At 45.2% G+C, this 9,810-nt stretch overlaps 2 long non-coding RNA genes across 2 annotated transcripts in view; one reads left to right on the top strand and one right to left on the bottom strand.

The window, feature by feature from the left end:
• Window positions 1-3,903: 3,903 nt before the first annotated feature.
• LOC109523533 (uncharacterized) lies at window positions 3,904-7,686 on the bottom strand. The gene is made up of 4 exons (XR_002169784.1): window positions 7,568-7,686; window positions 5,432-5,569; window positions 5,169-5,322; window positions 3,904-4,641 (listed from the first exon to the last, which is right to left on the bottom strand). It is a non-coding gene; the product is annotated as an uncharacterized LOC109523533 (long non-coding RNA).
• A 296-nt stretch (window positions 7,687-7,982) lies between these two features.
• LOC109523537 (uncharacterized) overlaps window positions 7,983-9,810 on the top strand; it is a 12,522-nt gene continuing 10,694 nt past the window's right edge. The window contains exon 1 of the long non-coding RNA XR_002169788.1: window positions 7,983-8,055. This is a non-coding gene — a long non-coding RNA (uncharacterized LOC109523537). The remainder of the gene's footprint in view (window positions 8,056-9,810) is intronic.

Genomic DNA, 9,810 nt, shown 5'->3' with positions numbered 1-9,810 from the left:
CAGCACAAAATGCATCTTTGGGCGGAAACTGATGACGTCAGATCAGACGGACCGAAGAACAGACAAGACGCCGCCAACTGAGAAACGACAATGAAAAAGAGACACCAGAAAGCAAAATATGGCTTGATATGAAACTAAATCCAACCAAAACAATGCAAAAGTTAACCAAAATCACAGATCGTGACATGACGTTTGCTGCCAGCAAATTACCGTATTGGCCTGAATATAAGACGGTGTTTTTTGCATTGAAATAAGACTGAAAAAGTGGGGGTCGTCTTATATTCGGGGTCTAGACCTTATACCCATTCACGACGCTAGATGGCGCCAGATATCAATGAAGCGAATGCTGAACTTGACTCCCCAGGCCAAAGTGAACCCCTGCCACGAAGAATAAAAATAAAAATAGCAGTAGCACAAAGAAGAAAAATAAAAATTAGCGCTAAGAAGGAAAAGAGAAGAAAATAATAGAAGAGATAACAGAAAATGGAGAAACGTAGCGACAATCTGGAGAAAAGTGGGTCGAAGATCGGCCAGGTTAACCGGCAGCTGAGGAGAAGTTATGATGCAATTTACATTTCAAAAACCAGAAGCCATTCATTTACGAATGTGATTGCACTTAAGATTTGAATGAGGCAATATAACATGCTTTTTCACTCAAATATATTGTTAGAATCATTTGTTTCAGATGTACTGTAATTATTTTCTGTATAAAAATTAATTTGGTGTTCAAAAAGTATTTTTCAAACTTGAGTCTTGAAAAAGAGGGAGTCGTCTTATAATCAGGGCCGTCTTATATTTGGGCCAATACGGTATCTTGACCTCAAACACAAGAGGAGGGCAAAAGAACCCTTCACACTGTTCCATTCTTTTTGTCTCGCCAACAGATTGTCTTGACTCCGTCATTGTCACCCGGCACGCTCAACACAAACATGACACCAGAAGGGACATGTTGGCCACCACGGTTCCTTTGGGTTAATCGGCAAAAAAATAGGACGGATTCCTCAAATGGTGTTTCGAGCGTGGAGAGGCGCGCACTGAAATGCAAATGGGATTGTCTCATTTGCGTTGAAGAGAGGCCTGATAGATTAGCATCGGGCCGCCGACCACAGAAGCGCCATTGTCTCCCGTCATCGCTTCTCTTTGTCGGCCACATTGAAGCCGTCGCAGTCCCCGGGGAGGGAAGTCTAAAATATTGCATCTAAAGTGTCTGGCCACCTTCCTCGCCTGCCTTTGGTATTCAAATGAAACATGGGCCCCGTACAAACAGGCACCGCAGCCAAAGTAAATCAGATAGGATTCCCCCTCTCAGATGAAAAGAGCTCATCTGACATTCTCACAGCTAGCGCCGAGGAACAACCGAAGCGATGTTGCTTCGATGTCATGGTGGGAAGTTATTGCTTTGTGGAAAAGGTTACTGTTTTCACCTCGCTTCCTGGGGCTCAGCGTGGAGCGAGCAGATGAGCTAAGAATCGCACACAAAAATGAATCCTCACCAAACCCCCGTGGGGGCGTCCGCATTTCCCCCATTCGTAGTCACGCCGCTCAGTTTGTTTGAACTTTTTTTTTTTTTTTTTGGGGGGTGCAGAAAAGGCGCCGATGGCTCAGGCATCTGCTGGGGGGGGGGGGACATAAGAGGCAACATAAGAAGGGCGCCGCCATTGCCAAAATTGCTGAGCATCACACGTTTGGAAAGAAACACACCAATGCCACGTCCATGTAAACAATAATGTCCACATGTCCATCCATTTTATACAATCACCGCGAGTGAACCGGAGCCTATCCCAGCTGACTTTGGGCATATCGCCAGTCACGGGGGCACATCTTGACATATAACACAACTAAATTTGTTTGACCGTTTGCGTCACTGACAAAGTGAGTTACGGCAAACTAGCATTAGCCATCACCCGTTGCGCCGGAATGTGTGATTAACCCTTTCAGGGACCGCGGTTACGACAGTGGACAGCTTATCATGTTATCGGGTTATCATTATTGGCGCATGAAAGGGTTAAAAGCATTTCATGTTGATTTGTACTTAGTTAACTATTTCTGCATATGGAACTGGTACTCTGTCTTTCAAAATAAGAGCATGTTACAGGAAGTGGCAAGCTAACTGGGTAAATGTTGCCTTCTTATGATCATTTTTTACGTGTAGCTTACTTATTTGTACTTACAATCTGTATTAGGTCATTCTTTCTCACACTCAAAGTCTGTCCACTCATGTCTTTAAGGTGCCATGACATAAGCGACAACCAATAGATGACCTCTACAAAAACCGGGAACAGGAAACTGCAAACAACCATGAACATGGGGTGGGCGAAGGGTAAACTGGGGTGAAAATGCGACAAGCGTGGTGGGACTTTTTCTCGTTGACCCAGCAAAATTCACACTTTGAACGAGCTACTTTCTTGAATGTGAGGCAGCTGGGCTAACTGCGAGCACGCTGCGCTTCCCTCCAATGTGGGTTTCATTTAGACCGCCAAAAATTGGCATGGATGGAGAATGAGATTTTTGGGAGGAAGACGACTAATCTGGCGAAGATTTGCCTCATCCCAAAAGCAGACGTCGGCTCATTCCCATGCGGATGGAATGCGAAGATTTGCTGCCGACCAGATTGATGGTATGCAATTAAGGGCCCGGCTGTCACTAAGAGGCTTTGCTGCGTGATTAACTCGTGAGGTCCTTTGCATCCAAAGAGGTCAACTGAACACAATTAGCCTATTTCAAGGGGATGACTCTGGTGGAAGGCGCCCGCTGCTTGGAGAAGGAGAAAAAGAAGCGGACAAGTGGAAACAGGTTCGGCCGAGATCAAGGTCTTGCGCACCCATATGTCATCGTCTCCTCTCCGTGAAGGTGACAGGAATCTTTATTCAGCCAACTATAAACATCATCCCCTCCCCCCTACTATTTTATTTTGTCTCCTCTGCCACTAGTCTTCCCACACTAATCAGGATGCTGGCTTCTTCAGTAGATGTGTTGCTTTGAAGAGGCTCTTATCCTTATTCCACCCCCAAGCACCCCCGCCCCAAACCCCATGCTCTCTCTTCCAAGATCCCCCTGGCTCGCTCGCTCCCGTATGAACACATTCCCTGCGTCAGGAAGGCCTCCGAATCCAATTTTCATGCAGGTTGCATTGCCAGTGATACAATGGCTCCCATAGCCCCACAGAGGGCCTCTTCCAATGTTTTGAAACGCTTCTTCAGACCCAACACCCCCCCCCCACCAACCCCTTGTCACGAGGTGTTTAGGGGGCGCTTAGGACCTGTCTGTCCACATGAACACGTGTTGTAAAGTTCGCAAGGAAATTCAATGTTTTGAGTGCGCATGGACAGAGTTGTGGATGGCTGAGAAAGTGAGCTGATGGAAAACGCCAACCAGGGTGAAGACCAAATCATGGCAGTGGCAACCGAGGTATTCGGTGCCTGGGCGGGGACTTAACCACCATCACGGTGCAAATATAAAAACCTATAAATCAAACTCTAAATCTATGCTACTAAAAAAAAAAAACACCCAAAAACTGCATAACAGCTCACCACACAGCTGTGCCACTGCTGTACATCATCTAGAGCGGTCCAGAATGAATATTTATCCAATAAAATTGGGGGGTGGGGGCTGACTCACAATAAGCACCCTAGTTTTTGCACAATGTCATTTAAGATTAATTTGGGGTTGAGATTTTCTGTCTGCTCGCCCACCTGCAGGTAGCATCTTCCTCCACTGGAGTTTGTGTGACCTTTCAAAGGGTCACATCACCTCCATCCCTTCATATTATCTTGGAACAAGTAAATTAACGGGCGTCAGAGCAGCTAGCTAGCTCTCGTCGGGGATCGAGGCTCAGGTTTCAGTTCCTCTTTATCAAAAGGAGGCTAGTGGAGTGTCTCTATAGTTTCCCCTGCATGCACTTTCTTTTTTTCCTCCTTGTGTCGATGTTGCTATGGCGCCTGCAGTGGCATTCGGAGTCCCTCGACTTCAACGTAATGGTTAAATGATGGTGTGGTGGTTCACTTCTAAGACTGTGTCTTATTTGCTTGCACTCACATCCTTTTTCATTCCCGACATTGACAAAAGCATTGGACTCATTAGAAAGTCGAAGCTTAGTTATATAAGCAGCGGGGGGCAACTCATTTTTTGTCACAAGTCGTAGTTATGTTCCCCTCGGAATCACATTACGGCTGTGAAAATGTATAACATGCGGCATCTCATTTCATCCATCCATCTATTGGGTTGCAGACGTTGCGTTCCCAGCAGGGGGCGGTGGTGACTGTCCGTTGGGGCTAACGGCAAAAGACCAAACACCGAATGAAGAACACTTGTGAGGTCAATGTGACACCCGCAATATTAATACTGCACCTCTCCGTCTCTGGCAGTGTCAATCAAAAGTGAAGGGTTTATTCTACGGATTGGATTGTCTAGGTGTGTTCCCAAAGTTGTGGGGCCGTATGAGGAGGGCGGTTGGTAAGCCACTGTACAGCGGTCAAGTCGAGACATTTTGCCGCCTGGGTGCTTAATGAAGAGACGTTTGGACTCGGACAAAAAAGAGAGACGTGATGCAACAAAAGCGAGCGCGCTGAAAAGAAGCCAAGCTCAAGTCTTTCCATGTCCCATTCACTGGTCTCTAAGGGCCGAATCTTCAGTAGAATTCCACTGCGGGCACACACAGGAAGAGGAAACGCATTGGTGGAGGCACTTTGTCATGTGGGAACGCATACTCATTTGATGTTTCCGAGTAGCATTACGTGAACAGATAAAACAAAATTCGAGATCATCGTTTTTTGTTTTTTTTTGCCCCCTACCATGGCTGATGTGACAGCAACCACAAAGGGACTGTGTTGCGTGAGTCAGATGAACTGAAAACGTCACAGGGTAACCTCAAGTGGAGATTTCGGCCACAACCTCCGGTCACGCATCGTGACGGTATCAGCGCTAACCAATGTTCCCCTCTAAACTACGCGTGTGAGCAATTGCGCACTTCTCTCACCCTTTCAGCGCACACGGTGACAGCTGGCGGACGCACGCACGCACACACGCACTACGTTTCGACACTCATCCCTTCATTTCCACCCCACTTTAGTCCACAAACAGGACGCCAGACTCTTCCCACTTACATTACAGTTTCGGTAGTGCGACCGAGGGTGCGCACTCGGTTGTTTTGCGATAGTTTTGGTGCATACCTTGACAGACATTTACTCATGCTCACCACAGACGAGAGGCTGCAAGGCGATGCGCCGGTCGCTCCATTCAGGAAGTTCAAACATTGACATCGTTGACGGGGCTCTTGAATGAAGGTCAAAGGTCAAGGTGACGATGCTTAAAATGGCCTGCGTGCTATAATAAAAGTAACAAATTTGGGCCAATGTTATTCGGGTCATAAATCGCCATTCGATGACATGTTCTATTTTGATATGAAGGTAATTTGAAATTTTTTTCATGTTACCTTGTGATGATCGCAGGTTTTGGACAGCTGTGATACTGGTTTGGCTGCCGTCTGACGTGGCTCACCGTGGCCCAAGGAATGCTCAGGGAGTTTTTCCCTGTGCTTGCGTGGCTTTTCTCCAGGTAGTCCAGCTTAACTCTAACATTCCAAAAACATGTATGTTATGGTTTATCAAAGACTAAAAAGTGCCCAGAAGGTGTTAGGAGAAATGTTCCCATCAGTATATGACAGTTAGGTCGGAAGTCGGAACCTGCCGCAGTCACTAACCCACGCTAAAACTGTGCTAAAGTCTTAATTACAAAAATATATACACAATAGCTATCTTATCTAGTTACTTTGCTGGAGTCTTTTTAACAGTCTCGAGACTTGTGGACCCATTTATGGAGAGGATACTGTAAAAAGCAGTGGACTGTTTATTGAGCCTTGTGAAATACTCCAAGCTCATCGGTTTGGAATAAGTTTTGTATGGCTATGATGCGAGGTGTATCCTTCCTGAAAATGTTTGTCAAAATCTGAATTTGACGGCATTCCTCTTGCAGTGCTTGACTGATGTCGTATTCAGAGCTCCGGCAGATGGTTCGAATTAAGTTCTGTGAATGCTGTATATATTTGCTGTCAAAGTTGGATTGTTCACTGGGATCTACAGGCCATGCATGCATGGTCCTGAACACCAAATCGTCCTTGAGAACTCGGCAGGTTGCCGCCTTGAAGTTACCCTTTCGTGCCAGCGACATAACGGACTGGGAAAGTTGAAAGATGATTCTGCGGTGGATTTTTCTTCTCTGCATTCTCAGATTAATCAGCCCCTGCAGGATTTTGCGGGCTGTTTTCTCGGGGGGATGAGTGACCATCGTGGTTGGCGAAACTGGACAAAAAAAAAAAAAAAAAAAACCTAAAAATAATAATACAAAAATTCACATGAACTGTCGCATTTGCATCATCCGAGGGGGGACTAATGAATCCTTTACTGGAACTGAGATGATTTTATTCTTCCAATAAATGAATCACTTCATTTATTGGAAGGGGGGGAGGGGGGTGCTCAACATCAACAAAAAGTGACCAATTTTCCAAGTACTTGTAAGATGGCGTTTACTGTAATTTAGTTGTCCCAAACACGAACCTTTGCTGACATGGTCGCAAAAGAGAGAAAATGCTTGTTATTATTCGTGTAACCCATTTAAACCTTTCCTGCACCCTGTAACCTGATCATCTGATTAGCTGTCCACTGTAGTAACTGCTGTCCCTGAAAGGGTTAAGCAGATCATGTTAAAAAAAAATCACGATTACCACCCCCGCCACACACCACAAGATAATTGCTCAGGATAATCGTCAATTCTGGCCCCCGAGGGCCCCTATCCTGCTCATCAGCAAGCTCTGCAGAAGCCTTCTATCGATCTGTATCATTTGAATCAGGTGTGTTGAAGGAGGGAGACATCTCAAACATGCTGGATAGGGCTGCGTGAGGACCGGCGTTAGTGACCCCTGGTTTAGAGACGGCTGACAATCAGGCTTTCGCTGACTTTGACCGCGAGGAAGGGAAAATGGTTGCCCTTGACCCAATTGTCGTTTGTGGGCCCCTGAAGGCAGATCAGGGGTGATCAATCACTTTTGGCCACCCTCGCACCACAGGATGATCACTCACGATAATCGAAATGAGATGTCCGGCAATCGGACCCCCCGCCGACTTTGATTACCAGGGAAGGAAAAAAAAAAAGGTGCTCAAATTTGGCCCGATTGCTGGTATGTGAGGAGCCCACACCACAAGATAATTGCTCAGGATAATCTTGTAGGATTCTGATAATCGGGCCTTTGATGATTTAGAGCTCAAGTGGGATTTAATTCGTTCCAACAATGTGATGACTGGATTTTTTTTTCAGTGGGAGAAAAAAAAATCTCTTTGAAGTAAAAAATAAATAAATAAATAAAAATATAAATAATATATTTTTTTAATCTTTCCGGCACGATCAATTCCAAACAAAGACCAAAAAAAAAAAAAAAAAAAAGGGCACGCAAACCAAAAGGTCCAAGGAGAAAAAAAAATTGGCTAAGAAGCAGGAACAGTATGATGATTTATGAATCCCCAACATCTCGTATCATCACAGGAAAGACAATAAAGGGAAATCTTCCCAATCTCACCAGGGTTCTGGAGGCTCGTTTCAGGGAGCTTAGAGGATGATGTCAGCCGCAGAAAAATTAGACGCAATCACACGTTTTTCTTTTTTTTTTTTTTTGTTTTGTTTTTGTTCTGAGGAGATCCTCCCCCGCTGCTCTGCGCTTGTTTAAAGAACAGCCCGGACAAATGTGGGCAGTTTTCTCTTTGAGGCGGTGAGCGCAATGATCCCAAACACAAGGGCCTTTATGGGGGCCGAGAGGGATTAAACGAAGCAAAGTGAAGCAAAAAAAAAAATACTCTCGGCTGACTTGGTTCTCTTTGTGCCTTGCAAACACTCTGTTGTCACTCCAACCGCGCCTCTCCTTATAAAAAAAAAAAAAAAAAGCACAAAAGCATCAAAGGCGGCGACCGCGCACGTCTGCCACACTGAAGCGACTCTTTCATTCCTTTCCTTTCACCTCACAGATGTTTGCTGCGATCTGCCGGGATAATATTATCAGAAGAAGTATATGTGAGTAAACTTTTTAACTTTCTAAAATTTGTTGTTCCATTCAATTGTTCTTTTGTCCAGATTCCAGGTTCCGTGTTGCCATGTCAATCTAATCTGCCCAGAGCCTTCAGAATCGGTAGGGCTGGCCAATCGAACTTGAACAATATTCTTATACATTATTAGAGTGTTTTTGTTTGTTTTCTTTTTAACCTGTCAGATTTCAGATGAACGGTTTTGGATTCACCGGGTTTTTTTTTTTTCTTGCGCAGTTTATAAGTAGGTTGGTCTTTTGTTTGTTTTGGTGTAATTCCACTGCCGGCCATTAGATGGTGTCACACAAGTTGGTTTGACACTGAAAATGTTAAATTATTTCAGCTCAGCTTAGCTTTTTTTTTCTAAAGTTTACCGAATTCAAATCCTCTCGTTATGAGGAACACACTTTTATTGACAAACATCGTTATGTGCTGAGTAATACGACCAATAATTGAAAATGTTACAGACCACATCTGGATCATGTCAGTGCTTCCGTGACTTAAACCAACTTTAGTCTCGCTCTTTCCTATTTTCATGTTATCCTGACCTAGATCTTACTGAATTGCTCCAAATGCTTCGTTTCCAGTGTTCCGGCATGTTAGTGGTTGATGCACCTGACGGGAAAGCGCGTGCGTGCATGCATACTTGATGCGGCGTGTTTTGTGAGATGCTGAGGAGTGCTCCACCTGTTCCACATTAAGGAGAATTGTGCATTGTTTTTGTAAGAGCTCCATATGCTTCAGTCATTACTGCATCTCATCTAATTATTGATTTCATGGGCAATCTGACGATATGGGATCTGAGGTAGCATTTTTTGGGGGGGAGGGGTGGATGCCAGGTACATGTCCTAAAACATATTTTCTTACAATAACTTACGGGAATGTCCCACGTGTGTGCGCATATTGTTCATTCTGTTATCAAGCTGGTGGAAAAACTCCTCATAATCAGGGGCGCTTAGGGACATGACGTTCCGCATACGTCAGACCACTTCGAAAAGCCGTTTGAGAAACTTTGAGAGGTTGCAATAGTGGACAAGTCGCGACAGTTAAGACATCGACATGTATACACAGGATGAGATCTGAAAGATGCAGTGACGTATTGCAGTGAAAAGACAAACCAAAGATTAAAAATAAAACATTTCTGAACTAACATGTAAGTCAACGTGTTTGTGAGGTGGTTTTTCCATTCGTTATACAAGATATTGGATCTAGCAGCGGCAAAAGAGTGAACTGCGATATAACGGGGCAACAGAAGTTTCTCAAGTCATTTTTTTTCTTGTAAACGCATCAGTACCAAGCTCAAGCATGACCTTGAAGGCTGCTTGATTCTCATGGCTGGCCTCAGCTCGCCCGACTTCAGGTTGCAGTACGACCTTACTCGTAGTATTTAACAATCGCCCTCCCTGCAGCACGAATGTGGCTCTCATTACTGGAGTACTGCAGTTGGAAGGGAAAACCTCGGGAGGCGGCGGGTAATGCGAAACAGATAGTCCATATCTTTATTACGACAGGCCAATACTTCCAAGGAGGACATACCTTTGGCATCATCGGGGGGGGGGGAAAATCACGTTCGAGATCTCGGCTCTGGGCTGGGAACGAGATGAGCCTCTGAGGATGCAACAGAGGCGGGCGTTACCAGCCTGCTGGTGGTGATCCGTCTCCCTCAAGTAAGATCCTCTTGGCCTAAGGCACAGAAGAGCAACTTAAATGATGGGGGGGGGGGGGGGGGGGGGTTGCTTCTTCC

This window comes from Hippocampus comes, unplaced genomic scaffold (genome assembly GCF_001891065.2).
Source record: "Hippocampus comes isolate QL1 unplaced genomic scaffold, H_comes_QL1_v1.1 scaffold5, whole genome shotgun sequence".
Classification (NCBI taxonomy): domain Eukaryota; kingdom Metazoa; phylum Chordata; class Actinopteri; order Syngnathiformes; family Syngnathidae; genus Hippocampus; species Hippocampus comes.
Note: the sequence above shows the minus strand (reverse complement) of the source record. Positions and strands in the feature narration are given on the sequence as shown.